Here is a 17,778-nt window from a genome sequence, read left to right as displayed (position 1 = left end):
ACTGCACAAAAGGAGAAGGCAAACTGGTTTGGTCTAAGCTTTTTTTATTGTTTGCCTCTCTTCCCTCCTCTCCCTCCCCCCCCCCCCCCCCCCCCCCCCCCTTCCCCCACCCCCTCAATCTGAAGGAATTTCTCACTCTGTATGAACAGATAAAGATGTTTTGATGTGCTTTTAGATAAATCAGAATAATTTTTTCCAAAAAGAGAACGGGTAAGAAATGGAAACAAAAAAAAAATTCCAGCTGATTGAGTAGCTATCAAATCCAGGACAGATGAAGAAGCCTGCACTAAAAATCCTATAAAAGCAAATATAGCTGTTTCTATATCAGGAAGAACAACATCATTGTATCTTTTCCAACCAAATAAACTTAAACTTGCATGCTCTTAGTAATGATAATAAAGTCAAATTCAGCCCTACAACTCACAAGAAAACATAGTTCTGAAATGTTTCATACACTCCGTACAGAGCAAAGGCAGGAAAACAGCCATAAATGGGAAGAAACAGCACAAAAGAAAGGAAGAAAATACAACTCTAAACTGTGAATCTCCCTGACACCTTTTCATTATCAGCCTAGTCAATGAAGAATGCCACTAAGGAAAGGGAGGCATCATATTATTGAAACATGCTGGGTTTGGGGTTTTTTGAAGGATGCACTTGTATAGTCTCTGTGGATAGCTTTTCTATTTCACTCTATTTGCCATTATTAACTCTCTGTAATTGTATTTTACATGCAGGGCTCGGATTAAGTGTTCTGCATGTATCATGTACATTTATTCTGCTCTTTTTAGAGTTTATTCATGGCTTTTTTCCTTATGTAAACACATCAGAAAGAAGTCACTGAGTTACCTCCTTTATTTGTATTATACTTTAAACCAAAACAAAACCACCCTTTTTGTCTTTGACAACCTGCTTCTTTTTTTGCTAAGAAATATTTATTTAGACAGTAAAATGATGTGATGGTTCTTTCCACTAGCAGAAGTGTATGCACTGAATGTGCTCCAAGGTAATTTGCAGAAAGTGAGGAAAATACTCTGGAAAAGTAAACAGGGAGTTTTGCCATGTCGTTTCATCTGATAACTACAATACTACGATAACAAAGCTTTAGGCAAAATGCTTAATACTGACAGGAAAAGTAATTGACAAAGCCTTGTAATGATCCATTTATAGTTTATATTTTATAGATTTACTGATTGTTCTAAAAATATAAGTTTTACAATTTTTGTCATATTTTGTCCTCTTCAGAATCCTGCTCTAAAGTTCTATTTAACTCTCCTGTTTGTATTAGTCTTGGCAGAGCTATAAAGATTGCTTCTATAATTCTTATGGTCTTTGGGGTTTTGCTGCAATTTCTTTAGCGTTTAGCCAAATATTGCATACAGGCTATTCATCACAATGCAAGAGAAAATATTTTTTCATTTAAAAAAATGCCTTTAACTGGTTAAGACATTTTTCCATACAAAGAACAACACAATGCCAAAGATAATAAAGAAAAAATAGCCATGAAGGGGTTGGTAGTGATATTATGTATACTTCTGAAATTATCCTATTTCCTTGCACTCAGATGTAACTAGATTATCAGTGAACTTAACTTTCTCTGGTTGGGTTGAAGCTGTTTTGTAAGGCAGTCCTGCAAAGGACATCACTTCGCTAGGAACTGCTTTTTAGAAAACCAAAAAAGTCAAAGCCATTTTTCAGTTTATTTTATAATCTATTTTACTAGTTTTAAATAACCCCCAAAATTAAACTCAAAATGAATATTTAAGCAATGTTGAAGATAAAACTTGACACAACAGGATGTGATGGCTGCCGTTCTGTCCTTAAACTACCTTTTTTCAACACACATAATACAGAATATTAATCAGTGTTCTAAGGCTGTGGCAGTACCCAGAGACACAATGACAAGTTAGGGACAGAACAGACAGTTTAACTGTGAATGGCATTCCTTTATTCTGCACCAGAATCCTCATATCATTTAAAAATAGATTGTACTGTGTCATCAGCTCCATTCTGGTATCACTAGTAAACTGCACTAGGTATAAAAGTTGCAGTGGAAATTGTACAAGCATAGACAACAAAGTTGCTATCGGTAGTGTGTAATAGCTAGAGTTTTCATTTCAGAAGACACTGAATACTGACTTTCAACCTCAAATTGTATTCATTAGTACCTTGCATTTTTTTTTCTTTTTTTATTCGTAAAATCATACCAAGTATATCAGCATGCTCTCATGCACCCCCTCACTGTGGAATTTTGATAATGTATGTCCTAACCGCTTAATTGATTGATTAGCTTACTGCAGCTTTCTGAGGCACCAAATTTATCTTTAATAGCCGGAGTCAGGCACGGCAGGCAATCGAGGGGGGGGTCCCTTGGCGTCGATTTGCTCTTAACTGGAAAGTCATTACCACTTAATACATGTAGATTGTGTTGAAAGAAAATTATGTGTAATGAAATGAGGGAAAAATTAGTGGAGTGTTATGGGCGAAAGCAGATGTTACGGAGGAATTATGCTAGCAGAGATAATCACCTTCGCTAGCATTGTGTGTGCTGGGGTGTTAACTCAGGGAGAGAGTTGGTGAGAGAGCTAAATAAATGCATTGATTTACACAGATTCACTTTTCAAACTACAGTATATGACTAGCACACACATCTACAAAATCGTATGTACATATACACCATAAGACATGTTCAGGGCTGAACTTTAATATTTTTGATGCTCACACCCCTTTTTAGCTATTTTCCAGCTACTCAAACTATATTCAGAAGTCCTAGCTGGAAACACAGGGAAGTAGCTGTCGATTTGCATAGTATCATGAAGATGAGAATAATATCCAAGGGCAGAAGTACTCATATAAGCATTAAGACAAGACCTTGTATGCTTCAAACTCTGGACAACGTCTCCTGAGAGAAAACTGATGAATACAAGAGAGGTTTCTGATGGTATCACCTAACATTTTAGAAGCTATAAAAATGAAATAAATAGCAGAGACAGTTGCCAAAAAATTATAGAGACGTAGAGAGTCGTGCCTTTTCTTAAACAGACTGTAAATAGATAAATACATAGAAGAAAAAAGATTAAATTTTTCTTTTTAATGCAAGTTAGGAACATGTTTTAAGGTAGTAGTTTTGCAGACTGGCAATAACAAAATCATTCAAAATCAGGCCAAGGGAGGGAAGAGAGATGTCACAGATTTTATTTGAACACATTTTAGAACTCTGTAAATTAATCTTTCACCTGTGGGCATCTCCCTGTCCTTTTCCATCCATGACTGATATATATGCTTGATTATATTTCGTATATCCAGGCATGCAAGGTCACTATTAATTTTTATCTCAGGTTTATCTATTTCATATAATATGTGTTTGGATTTAGAATTATCTCTGCTTTATCACCCATTTCATAATAAAAAATGTGGTCTCGGGAAGATATTAGTTCGCAAATTTTACTATCGAAACCATTGATAATTAGGGTTTCCTCATATATTGTTCTGTTCCTTCACTACTAAATGAGGCTTTTATGACTATAGTTATTGCCGGTGATAATAATACAAATTTTAAAAATTAAAAAAAAAAAAAAAAAGACTCAAGGTCTTGTATTCCCAGTATTGCTGTTCAGAGATAGGAGGTTAGGAAGAGGACTGTCAATTTCCTTGTCACTATATTAATGAGTTAAAGAAATGCAGCCAGCCCCTCATGAATCAATTGGAAAACTATGATGAATGTTTCAATAATTAAGAGAATAATTAAATTGCTGAATGTAGGATGGCACTAAATGAAATAGCTTTTGTAACAGCAGCATATTGCTGTTTATAAATACTAAGAGATATACTAAAATAATGCTGTGAGTCCAACTTAGATTTGTCTATCACTTTTAACTGGTTGTGGGCCTGATCCTGCAAAATCCCACCATATACACAATATACCTTATGCCTTAGCTCTGTGCACAACAATCATACACGCAAAGCTAAACACTTGCAGAAATCTGCTGCTAAATCAGAATCCCTCTGTGTACCTATGTGCCTCTCCACCTGCATATTGTAACATGGCCACCATTGTGGTTCTTCAGTGATAAGCAGCTAAACTTAAACAGATAATGAAGACAGTGAATTCATAGTTAAAGCTGACACTCTGATGGTAACACGCATGATGCTTGTGGAAATATTTTTAAAAGGTGATATGTGTTAAAGGTGAGCTGTAAAGCTGAAGTGAAAATTATGTTAAGTTCAAAAATATGTCCTGAATCTCTCAACTATCAGGCAAGTTTTACTGCAGCTTTCAAAATTCTCTTTTCTCCTGTACAATAATCTGGCAGTTCCTCCTTTGATAAGGACATTCCCAAACATAACTTTGTGTGATATCACACATACCAGAACCTAGGATGCTAAAAAGGAGACATCCTAGAAACTCATCCTTCAAACCAGGGTGTCTCAGAGCAATGCACATGCTTAAAAAAATTATTTTGGGGAAGGAAATGTATAAACCATTCACAAACCCAAACCTTGAAAACATTTATAATTCTTCGGGGGGGGGGGGGGGGGGGTGTTCTTGGGGGGGGGGGGTTCTTGGGGGGGGGGGGGGGGCGGGTATAATAGGGGAACTAATTACCTAGTATATACTTGTATTTATTTTTGAAAGCTTGTCACAGTTCTTTGGCTGCCGGAACATCAGCATGTTTAAGGAGAAGTCACTCACAAATAAAGCAGGGTCATTTCAGGTACAAAATTCAACCACGTGCATATAAGGTCCTCTCTGATTGCATATAGACAGCACTGCCCCTCCCTAACTGCTGTAATGTGACACCTGGATTTTGTTTTCCTGTCTACCAGTATCCCAAAGTGCTTTTCACTGTCCCATCTTTTTCACCTTCCTGTTTCACTGATTTTTTTTCCTTTTTCGGTCTTTTCCCAACTCACCACTTCCATTCACATACCTCCTTCTGTTCCCAAACGTGTTCCCACCATACACTTCCAACAGTCCCTAGCTTTCCCCACAGGGGGAGGCACATTTTGTTTGCTGGTGGGAGAAGGATGTGGAAGGAAATTTTCTATCCAGCTCTGAGTTAGCCCCTCTTTGTAGCTCAATCATCTTGTCAGCCACAATTTCACCATCTTCTTCATCTCTTATGTTGTTGACATTATTCTTCCTGTCTCCTCCAACCAGCATATTCCCGTGCACTCAGAAAATCATCATTGATCTTCTCACATTTCATATTTACTTTGGGTCTTTTCCCATCTTTCTTCCATGGTGCAGAGGCACCTCGGACACTCCCCTGAACCCCATAACCCCAAAATGTTTCTTTTTCAATTTTCTCTTCCACCTTGAATACCTCTTTCCTACTCATCACATCATAAATATATGTTCTGGGGTATTTGAAAACCCAGCATTATGTACTTGGCACACTAAGGATTTGAGGTGGAACAGAAAATAAATATAGCCATAATATGCTTTAAAATAGGTGAATTAGTTGGGCAGGAGACTTTTAATGCTACATGGGTGGTCAGTAAAAAAGTAGCAATTACCATGAGATGGAATCTAATATACCACCATTATTTCCTATTCTGGGCATAAGGCAATACCATGGTAACCTAGACTCCACTGTGTGGCAAGTGTTGTTAATTGTATTGCCTTTTAATGGAAATAATTTCTCCTGTCTGAAATCAACATTTACTGGCAGTGACCAATGCCCAGAAGGATATTCTCAGAAGGATGTTGCACGATCTACAGTTTGTATACTTAATATTTCTTACTTATAGTGAGAAAATTTAATTTGATCAGTGAAACAGGTGAAAACTCTTCACCTTTCTGATAAATCCTGGTAAATTAAGATATTAAAAGTTCAGGTAGATAGAAATTCACTCTCACCAGTGTGTTAGGAATGCCACATACTGATAGGCCAAGCCCAGGGAAAGGAAACAATCCAGCTTATATTTGATAATTAATTAGATAACTTTTCAAGGGTTGTTAATACAGCATCTTTCTTTAGCATGAAATTTAGTTTTCCTCGAACACTGGAAAAAGCCACGTCTATAATGAAGGTGACTTGAAATTTTCTTTCACAAAATCTGCTTCCAGCAGGTGTTTCTTTGCCAGAATTTAACATTCAGGTCAGAAGTTTTCTTCTGTATGGCTCTGTTTCAGGTGAATGTTCACTTCTGAGAAGAGGATTAGGGAAAATACGTTGTTTGCCAATGTTTAAAAATAAATATACCTTTCAGTTGTTTCCTTAACACCTCAGCAATTTAAAACTGGGTCTTGAAAACTGGTCAGCTCTTAAGTGGCTAGGAAAAAAAAAAGTTTATTTATGCTCATTAGAGGCTTGTTATGGTTGTCAGAGTTTCTATGTGTCAATCAGGTTGCACGGATACACCAGGTCCCCTAAGATACACAGCCCTGCTACTTGAGCAGGATTTTGCTCCTACTTGCTGGAGTTGGCTGGGTCTCTGGATCCAAAACTAACAGCAGAGAGCTTTGCTCTTCCCTGCTCCTGGTGGAGTCCACAGGATATGCAGTTGGAGAAAAATTACTTTCATACAGTAAGTCAATAAAAGAGGGGAAGGAAAAGGTATGAGGAATCGAGTGGTGGGGCTTTGGCAGAGCTTATATTTAACAACACAAAAGAACAGCCACTTTGGGATGTGGAGATAATGTGCATGCACAGATCAGTATGTCTGACAATTAGGGAAAAAATGGGAAAAATTATGAGGGTCCAGGACATGCTGTACTGAACTGGCCAGAACATTTAGAAACATGGCAACCTTCAGATTTTGGGTAAGGAGGAGCAACATGTGGGTCATAGAAGCAGAAAAGAAGGGAAGTCGTGAGCATTGACCACAGATGTGAGGAGTGACTGAATGAGTAGGAGGTGGATATAAGCTCATGGGGAAGTGAGGAATGGGAAGGAAGGTATGCACAAGTGTTACCAGAAAGGAGGTAAGAAAAGGAGCAAAAGGATGTTCAGGTTGTAAGGAACAAGAGGAAATCTAATCCATCCACCTCTATTGAACCTAAACTCAAATTAAGCAGTCCTGAGTTCTGTGCTGTTTAGCAAAGTAACAGTACCTTCTGTTCAAATTTGTTTCCGGCCCATGCCTAATAACAAGTTACGCAGAAGATAACACCCCTCCACCACTTCTGCATAGACATCAGAACAGTCACAGGCAATGATGTTTTTGCTTGTTCAATTCCTATATTTTCAAAACACAAGGGTATTGAATCCATGAAATTTAAATTAAGCAATGACATTCTGAAGTTCAGCACTGAAAAATTAGAAATGTCTGGATTAAATCTGCCCTGGCAATGTCAGTTTGGCCCACTTGGGGTTATGCACTATGACTGTTGGTAAGGACTGGGTCCCATACTGTCTCCAGATGTACATTGGTCACACCGGGGGGGGGAATGGCAAGTCTCTGCTGGTTGTGACAGAGTTAAAGGGGAGCAAAGCAGGTTCTCCTGGCTCAGTCACCTGAAGGTGTGGAAAATGTGTCCTAACCCTATTGCTTGCAACCTAGCCCTGTTTCTGAGAGTGGAGTTCCAGTTTGCCTAATGAAGGCAAATGAAACATAAATTTTATGGACAAAAGCTTAAACAAGAAAATTTTTTTTGGTGTTTTTCAGGTTTTTTATTGATTAAATAGGGAATTTATTCACTTGTTGTAGCAGCCGTGTTTGAATAACTACCAAAACTTTAGGTGCAAACAAGTGCTAGGACTATGTTCGACGAGCTGGATTTCACTTCACATCCATTTCTAATGAAGAAGCAATAATTCATGCTGAAGTGTTCACAGTTGTCCACTTTTTTCCCTAATTTTGTTGATCTCCCAACCCAAAACAGACTTTGCAGAAGGACCCACGTCCCTCAGCCAGCAAGCAAGGTCATCTGACTTGTGCCCTGTGCATGAGAAATGTTACACAGTTGTAAGTGCTTTGGAAAATCATGTCTTTCATCTCACAAACTGGGTAGGCAAAATTTGATGATTTTTCACATCTTTGTTTCAGTTTCCCAGATGAAGAAAGAGTGCTACCTCCCTTCATGTAGTGAAGACCATTGCAATCAAGTCTGCAAAGCACAAAGATACAAAGGTAATGTCACCACAGAAAAAAACTGCAAGAAATTAAGTAATAATGGTGGGGCGTACAGAGCATATCAAATGGGTAATGTACAGTTTCTGATCCAAGATAGTTGTTGCGCAGTATGACTTCTTAGGCTGGTGCCAGGCTAGAGGTTTCAAACTGAAGTTAAAAAGAAGCTGGTCTTGTGTTTCTTATTCTGCCATGAAGTACATTGGCTTCAGTGGTAGATAACAATAAGGGGAGGATCACAAAATCTTAAAAGCAAAAAGCCCATGAGGTAAGAACGAAGAGAGACAGATTTGATCCTAGATGTGGTCAGTGTAAGCACTGGTGCAATTAGTTCATGCCTTGAAAGTCCTCAAAGGACAGGTCACTCTGCTATGGGTCTTGTATCAAAGATATTGGAGGTTGGCAGACTCTTGAATCAAGTGATTGGATTTAGGGTGAAGAATATTTTTTCCATCACCCACTGAAAGTGCTGAAATACTTTAAATCAGACATATTCAACGCAAATCATCATGGAGACATAACCCAGATTTTCCCTAGAAAACCATGAAGGATTGTGGTGAGGGTAGTTAATTTATGCCTCAGTAACAGTCTGCAACTACAGTGAGGTTCTTGAAAACAGCACCTTGTAGCTAGGAGGGGAAACTCATATTAAAGGTATATTTTTCTCATCTGTTAGCTCTTACACTCCATTATATATTTTCTATTATAATTTGGAGTGGAGGATCAGAGAATAGAAAACTGCTGCATTTTAACAGCAAATGTTTGCTTTCAAAGAAATGTACCTCTATTTACAGAAAGCCTGGTTAGAGTTTCAAAACTACTTTTGTCCCTATAGCACCATATTATCTTTTTGTATTTCTTAATTGAATCCTCATCCTGGAGGCAGGTAGGTGCTGAAAGAACTAGACCTCCCAGGTACAACTGCAATGTACTATGTCTGAGTTTGAAAAATGGGAGATGGCTATTTCGTACTCAAAGACATTTACCTTCATCCTGTTTTTTGGTGGGGAAGAGTTGCTATTATTTCCTTCCCATGACTACTTCATGAGAAGAAAGAAACACAGGATGGAATGAAAGGAGAGCAGTGAGACAAGAATATTTTTTCTATAATCTACTATAGCTGGGTAAATGCTACTAAAAACACTTGTACATTCACTGGAATTTGGAAATGGATTAATATCAACCATTGTTTACTCACTGGAATTTAGAAATGGATTCATATCAACCACACTGTCTTCTAGCTGTGTTTGCTTTCTAGGGACATTTGTATAATTCAGTTAATGTTGTGGCTATTCACAGAGAATTTCAGAACAGCATGCACAAGTATTGATGGAAACTGGATCTTAGATTCACACACATGAGTATGTGTGCCAGAAGTTTTTGCACGTTCAACACATTGGAAAAATAAATCAATACCATGTGACTCATCAAAGCAGTCATAACTAACAAAGCTCAAGAACTGATTGGTGAGTGTTCACAGAGAAGTGTTCCTGAGCAATTAAAAATACTTAGAAAGGAAAAAGGATCTTGTTGAATTCTTTTGCATAATAAACTCAAGGAAACCTCAGTCTGCCCATGGAGATCCCATAAGCAGAAAAAGGGCTAAACTTACTGACTGAACTGTTCATTGTGAATTATTCCCTCTGCTCTAATGTCTGCACGGCATGGAAGCATGGTGCCAGCCCTGCTACACACTGTAATTTTACTCTTCTAGGAATAAAGTGGGAATATACTGCTGGGCATGTTAAAGCACTCTGCAGAGGACATTATATATATTTTCAACACATGACCTGCCTTTGGTTTTTGTATTGAAAATGGAGAGTTATCAACCTTCAGAGAGAAAATATTAGCCCACAACCAGTGAAATAAGATAATATTTTTTACTTTCTTTCTTTAAAGCAATATTTGGTGCAAAAACTATATAAGACTGAAATGTAGACTTTGAGAAGTCAAAAGGTCAGCACAGCAAAACTCAGGCAGCTTGCTTTTACATTTTTGGGCTGACTATGAATTACAGTTACTGATTTCTTTAGCAAATTCCTGCCTAATTGTTATTTTTCCTTGATTAAATTGTCCTTTATAAGGACATCTGTTCTGTTCCTTGCCAAGGTGTAAGATACAATCATATCTTAGAATTTGTAAAGTACTTTGGACAACACAGTAATAAATATATTCTGATGATGAATCCTGTAAAGGAGATACTCCTCCTCCATCCCAGCTTAGCATATCTCACTGTCAGAATATTTTTCCTAATACTATGACTATTCCTCCCCTCTCTCCTGATGAAGTATTCTTCTAAAATTCATCCCACTCTGATTTTGGGAGTGTCCAAAAGCTTATTAAAAGACATGTATTGCATGGGGATGGTCACTAGAATTCCTCTCACAGGGAGAAGGACTTGTCTTTTCCAGATCTTCTCAGCATTAAGAAGTATATAAGACTGCTCTCCCAAGCTGTAGGCATACCCAGAGCAAATTACTGTCCAATGGGACAGCAGTGTAGAGGTGAAAAAATTCAGAGAGGAGAAAGTTGCCATAGCCTGGGGAAGAGAAAACAAATCTAGACAGCAAGATCTAAGGAGGTCTTTTAATATGACAGAGATACGTTTTGTAAAGATTGGAAAAGCAGTTACTTGATTTGTAGAAATTAAATCTGGAAGGGAAAGTGTGAGGAGCAGGTATAGAGCTAATGTCATAGAATCATAGAATGGTTTGGGTTGGAAGGGACCTTAAAGATCATCCAGTTCCGCCCCCCTGCCATGGGCAGGGACACCTTCCACTAGACCAGGGTGCTCAAAGCCCTGTCCAACCTGGCCTTGAACACTGCCAGGGAGGGGGCAGCCACAGCTTCTCTGGGCAACCTGTTCCACTGTCTCACCACCCTCACAGGAAAGAATTTCTTCCTTATAGCTAATCTAAATCTACCCCCTTTCAATTTAAAACCATTACCCCTCGTCCTATCACTACACTCCCTCCTGATAAAGAGTCCCTTCCCCATCTTTCCTGTAGGCCCCCTTTAAGTACTGGAAGGCTGCTATAAGGTCTCCCTGGAGCCTTCTCTTCTCCAGGATGAACAACCCCAACTCTTTCAGCCTGTCCTCATAGGGGAGGTGCTCCAGCCCCCTGATCATCTTCATGCCCTCATCTGGACCCACTCGAGCAGCTCCATTACGCTGAGGGCTCCAGAGCTGGACACAGCACTCCAGGTGAGAGATCTCACGAGAGTGGAGCAGAGGGGGAGAATCACCTCCCTTGACCTGCTGGCCACAATTCTCTTGATGCATCCCAGGATATGGCCTAATATCCTCCAGCATCATGCAACAGAAATAATTCTGTACAATGATGGAGAAACAGTGGATCAAAGAGGTTGCATTTTTCTTATACTGAGTTTATGACCAGACATCTGGCCAGTGATGTGAGGTGGATAGTATGAAATGAAAGGATTGGACAGAAGGTAGCAACCAGTGATAAAGAGATAAATGCTAGGGAGCATCAGCTTTGCAACAGTTGCTGGGAGTGAATTAAATCATAGAGGAGTAAAAGCCAGCAGGAGATGGGGAAGCATTGACAGAAAATGGGAAGGCAGGGAGAGTACTGAAGAAATGGTTGGAACATTTGTTGGAAAAAAAACAACCAAGCATCAAGTTGTGGAAACCCATGGTGGGGAAAGGGAGAGTTGTGGGAGATGGGATGATTTGCTCTCATCTTCTAAGGGCTCCGCATTCCCATGAATGCTCACAGCTTTACATAAATTCACACGCAAAGCATCAGGAGCAGATTAAGCTGAACTGGAAGGGAACCACAATGTGGGGAGGTAACAATTAAAGGCAGTTGCTGGGCAGCTAAAGTGTATGGGAGATGGATTGTAAATAGGCAGAGATAGGTTTGCTGAAGTGGCTAACATGACAGTGATCCTGAGGGGATGGACAGCAGCTGCAGGCAAATCCAGGACTGGGTGTGTAAAGCTGGGAAGGTGCTATTTGTCCTGCCCCTCTCAGCACAGATACTAGCCACAGTCCATCTGTGAATCTTTGAAATAGGAAGGGGAGAGTGAAAAAGCCATAAAATATGGACCTCTCAAGGCAAAGTGGGCTGTGGCTGCATACATTGTGATATTGAGAATGACATCCTGGCTCACACTCCTTAACAGCTTTACCAGTGTAACCATCAGGGCTTTAGACATTACAGGGTAAAGCTAGCATCACCCTGGGTAGCATCAGAAGAGACTGCTACCAGGAGGACCACCACTATTATTACTAGCTGCAATAAAAAAAGCACTTCTTAAAATGTTTTTTCTACCTAATTGTCAAAACTGAATAATATTATCAGCTTTTTTATCCTTTGAGTATTTTTCTAATAAGAAAGCACAGAGATGCACTGCAAATAAAAGCAGAAGATTTGAGGATGCAAAGCAATCATGCAAAATGACTTTCATATCAGTTTGATAAGCAGCTGAAATTTAATAACTACATCTCTCCTATGGTGCTGGATGAAAGTTTAATACTTTATGCTTTTGCTTCTTTCTTCCGCACGTTGCTTATTCAGAATCATAACTTTTCCTTTTATAGTCACAGAAATGCTAGGTGCAGTGGATTAATCGAAGCTTTAAGAGGCTCCAGCCCAGTCCAGACTATAGTGACTTATAATCAAACCCTAGGAGAAGACTGTCAGGGGTCATAAGGGAAATGAGTGGAGATCCAAATGTGAAAGTAATATTTACTGAGGATAATGCACACAGATCTTGCTGTCCCAATAGGCAAGATGGAAGGCCAGTCTCTCACAACCGATTTCCAAGAGATGCTGGATGCAGTAGAGGAAGAGAGAAAGAGAAAGGTAAAAATTACTCTTAGAATTGGCCCACAGATTTTAGCTGAAAAATGTGATACAAAACTACAGGATGAGAAGCTTTCAGAACGTGACATGAGGCAAATTAAAATAATAAATAAATAAAATTCAGCCACCAACAAATAATTATGGCACCAGAAAAAAAAAAGGCAAAACAAAACCAAAAAAACCCCAAAAAAACCCAAAAAACAAACAGGAGCCATCCCCTGTCATTTGCAAATCAGTGCCCGTAGTGTTAAGCACAGAGGTTTTTCCACCGGTGACACAACCCTCAGCCCAACAGCAACTGCCCTGCCTTTGAGACCGGCATGGGGCTAAACCCACTGCACCTCCGAGCCGTGCCTGACAAATTTTTCCAATGTAATCCTGTGATGGGAACAGGCAGGTGGGCAGGAGGCAGGCAGGGGGTCACGGACTGTCAGGTCTGGGTCAGGGGCAGGTAGGGAGCAAGGAGCAGGAGGGCAGGCAGGGGTAGCAGGCAGGGGCAGAGGACAGGGGGGGTCAGGGGCAATAGGCATGGGGCAGGCAGGCAGGAGGCAGGGGGCTCTCAAGGGGGCAGGCAGGGTCCCGTCAGACAGGCAGCAGAGGCAGACAGGGGCGGCAGGTGGGGGCGCGGGACTGGCAAGGGGGCAGGCAGGCTGCGGGCAGGCAGGGGGCAGGCAGGGGGGCGAGGTGCTGGCTGCTCTGCTCCAGCAGTGCCCCCTTCTGCTGACTGCCGAGGACGCAGTCGCAAGCGCGGCTCCAGGCAGCTGCGCATCTTTCGCATCCCGCCGGCCAGGAAGGTGGCTCTTGAAACAGGGGAAATGTTGAGCATGGTCGGGGATTAGAAAAAAAGGATTTAAAAATCAAAAAGTAGACAGCCGTTTGCAGGCAGATGCTGGAAAGTCTCCGGATTCATTGGTGGACGGGCGTGTGGCTTTGGTTTCCAGCGTGTGTGCACTACAAAAACAGATAATAAAAAGAATACAAATGAAAGAACATCTGATCTAGTCATCGGATCTAACTACAGCACTTTAATAGGAAATGCAACTCCAGATGTTGTCTTAAGAAAATGAATCAATTAAGCAAATGAGGAATCCCTTCATAAATCATAGCAGGAGAAGATAAAGTCCAGTAGCTTCAGACTATTGTTTAAATGTCCTAATGGCATTCATTCTTCTCATATACCTGTAAGCTTTACTACAAGGCTCCTCATCATTTAAGTTGTTGTTTACCTTCCTGAATACTGGTTTGATTTGAAAAAGTGTTCTAAATGTTCAAAACCTTTTACCCTGAAAATAATAATACATCAGCCTTTAGGAGTTGAACCCAGCAGAAACTGGTGTCACTATTCATAAAATAATTGAGTTTACACAAAAAGTGATTTCTGTAATAGCCCCCTTTTTACAAGTATGTACATTTTATTTAAAATTACTAACTCAAAAAGCAAGGTAGGAAAAAAATCACCTCCAACAACTTCCTGTAATTGCGAATTATTGTGAGGGAAACAGAAGGAAAAGATTTTGAAATTATGAGCCATTATGCTTGAGAGAGAGAGAGAGAGAGTAAGTGAGAGAGAGGGAGAGAGAGGCAGTGGGAAAAAAAGACATCTCGGCTTCATGAAACACAGCTGACAAGCTCGACTAAATTACCCCCGGACCATTACAAAAATCACTTAATTGCCAACCATTTTGTTAGGTCAATTGACTCTAATTGAAAAAATAACAAAAAGCTTATTATGCTGCAAATGCGGCCGTGGAAAATGAGTCTTCTGTTAGGAGGAAACAATAATTCTAAATTTCAGCTGCTGCTAACACTACAAAGTTCAGTGTTTTCTTCTGATAGAATCTACTGTGCAGGAGAAAGTGAATATGCTCCAATTGATTGATATTTCTTTTAATGCTGCCCCCCCTTCCTTCTTCGTACTCTCATCCCCTTTATCTGACCCACCCACTCTGCTCACTTTTATTTCCCTTCCTTGTTGCCTCGTGCTTCTTCTTTTTGTGGCAGGGTCGATGTCAGTTTTTGTTTCTAAGAGGTTGTGGTTCGGTGGTGTGTGAGGCTGCTGTGACTCCTCTTTTCAGCTTCTTCATAATAACCTCCAGACCCAACATTTTTCTCAACCAAACCCAGGTGGGGGTTAAGGAGGGGCACCTTGATAAAACCTCCTGGCCCCTTTCACTCTCCTCTTTCCCTCACACACAGCAATTTCCTTTAAAGCCTGGTAACAGAGAATTGTTTACATATTTTCACCAACTAAATACCTTAGAAACAGTCCCCCAAATGTACATTAAAAAGCACAAACCCTGACTGACACATAGGATTGTAATTAAAAACTCTGTCTATGCAGGGGAAGGCTTATTTATAACGATACAATTTTCAGGAGTGTGTGCATGAGTTTGTTCATTTCAAAAGAAGATAAACCGGCTGGAGCTCTCTTATTGTCCCAATTACAGATTTGAATAGTGGATGTTCATAATGGGATTGATTCTGCTCTGTGAAAAGTAATTATTTGTCCATAAAACCAGGAGGCTGCAGAAATGAACTCGATGGCAACAGTCTTTTGTTCAGTTCCTTTGCAATGGAGAAGTAGGGAAATTGAAGAAAGTTCTCAGTAGCCACATTGCATGATTAAATATTTCCATAACCATATCTATACATTTACCTCTTGCATTGTGCTTTGCAAATTCCTTTTCTGGTTTTATACTTTCAGGGAAACTGCCTGACTGGGTTGCACTTTTACAAGGCCCAAAACTCTTGAGCTGACTACATTGAAATCATGAACAAAAACCAATGCAATACAGCAGGATGCTCCTCTACAGTAGTTTAAAAAGGTAAAAAAAAAAAAGGAAAAAAAAAAAAAAAAAAAGAACTTTGTGCATGTGCACGTGTGTGTGTGTATGTTTTTACTGTGCCTTTCATAGCTTAGGTAGATCTTCCAGTGCTTTACAAAGCAGTGAGTTAAATACTGGTGGCGCGGTGCCTATGTAGGCAAACGGCACAGCCATTATGTGCTCAGCATACGTTTTTATTGTTTCTTTATATAGAACCCAATATCACTTACACAGAGGGGGATATAACAAATATATCAGACCATGAAGCACACATATGTGCTGTTTCTTTCTGAGCATCCGCAGCTGTATATAATCAATGGAACATTCCTTTGGAGTGCACCACAGGTCAGCAGGAACCTTGACACACAGCTGAATTTATGAGCGATCACATTGTTCTAAATATGCATCACTTAGATTTCTACAGGTGTTTAAAGATTTGCCCCAACATTCCTTTTTTTTTTCTTTCTTTTTTTTCCTTTTATAAAAGAATGTGCACATGGAAAACAGAGATTGTATAATTAAGGCTTCCATTTGGATGCTAAAATGAATATAATTCACCATAGATGACAACAGAGAATATTATATCATCTCTAAATAAACCCCACTCAAAATCCTGAAAAAAAAATAATTCACCTGGGTGAAATATTGCTTATAGTCAGGGACTGGAAAACCCTGAAATCCTCCAAGCCATGTTGAATGTGGGGGACTTTGTAGAGTATTAAAAAAAAAAAACCCACCACACCAAACATTAAAATCTATTTTTATCCTGCAAAATACATGTCTGTAATTTTATCTAAATGTATGTATCAAAAATAAAAATAAACACCACCTTACAGAAACTCTATTTGTGACACATGACTTAAGATAAAACAAGCGTTATTAATTATCTTCTTCCTTTATAGTAGAAAAGATATAAAATTAAATAGATAAAATCTTAAGAGAAACCAATGTGCATGTATTGAGGAAAGACAATGAGGCTTCACAGACTGACTAGAACCAATTCCTTTCAAATAAGTGGGAAAGCCCTACAGAGAGAAATAAAAGTGAGGAATGGTGAATTCTGTAACACTTGCCAGACCAATGAGCTTCATCAATTAATCACAGCAAAATAATCACCACCTACATTAAAGAATAATACATGAAAAGGACAGGGCATAGCTTTAACTTATTCAGAAAGGGCTGACTCCCTAATCCCTCTGAGTCTTGACATGTTAACTGGGTAGCGACTAATTAGATGTCAAAAATTCATAAGCACTCTTTAATATTGCATATATCTGCGGCAGACATTTCAATATGAGAGTTGTATACACAGAAGTCACTATAGCATTAAAACACAGCAGGGTGGGAGAAATAAAAGGAAAACAATAAAAACAATGGCCCTTAAAAACCCAAGAGAATGCCTCCTTTGGAAGTGTGTACTTTCTTATTCAGAAAAGGTATCACCTTAATAAGAATTATAGGCAAAGAGGTTTCACTGTTCCATGCTGTGTGGACGAAAAGAGGGAGAAAAGACTGACTTATCAAAGGCACTGGCAGGTAAATAGTAATTTACTATGCATGCACAATGAACATTACACAGTGCCTTGACACAGGGCGATAATGAAAGACATGCTATTGTGGCATCCATCGAGGGAATTTTTTTCTTCATTCTTCCTTCCCCTGTCTCTCTTGAGCAAAGAAGCAGTGATGTTTCCTGGCAGCTGCCTCCTGTTTCAAGCCATTTCACATAATATAGGAAGAACCTGAAGTTTAGTGTATTGAGAAAGTGAGTTAGTTTGCTGGTTTGGTGATATATACATTGCTTGTGCGTGAACTTATATTTCAGATGCAGGAGTCTGTATTTTTATGGAACAAGCCTTTCTTGTCTGAAGAATTATATGAACCTGATATATAATACAAGGCAGTGAGATTAAAAACAATGCATCACATAATACACTGTTTTATGACTTGCATCCTTTAATTGTAGCTCTCAGGAATAAAAAGAGAGGAATGTGCTCTTGTTTATAATGCAGAATTATCATTCTCTCTTTTGACTAACAATGTGT

General features: G+C 39.4%; 1 long non-coding RNA gene across 1 annotated transcript in view; it reads left to right on the top strand.

The window, feature by feature from the left end:
• LOC141942286 (uncharacterized) overlaps nt 1-16,572 on the top strand; it is a 46,439-nt gene extending 29,867 nt beyond the window's left edge. Inside the window, exons 2-3 of the long non-coding RNA XR_012628591.1 lie at nt 7,993-8,076; nt 15,613-16,572. This is a non-coding gene — a long non-coding RNA (uncharacterized LOC141942286). The remainder of the gene's footprint in view (nt 1-7,992; nt 8,077-15,612) is intronic.
• Nucleotides 16,573-17,778: the final 1,206 nt, after the last annotated feature.

This window comes from Strix uralensis, chromosome 4 (assembly GCF_047716275.1).
Source record: "Strix uralensis isolate ZFMK-TIS-50842 chromosome 4, bStrUra1, whole genome shotgun sequence".
Lineage (NCBI taxonomy): Eukaryota > Metazoa > Chordata > Aves > Strigiformes > Strigidae > Strix > Strix uralensis.
The sequence above is the reverse complement of the archived record's forward strand: the minus strand, read 5'-3'. Positions and strand labels throughout refer to the sequence as shown.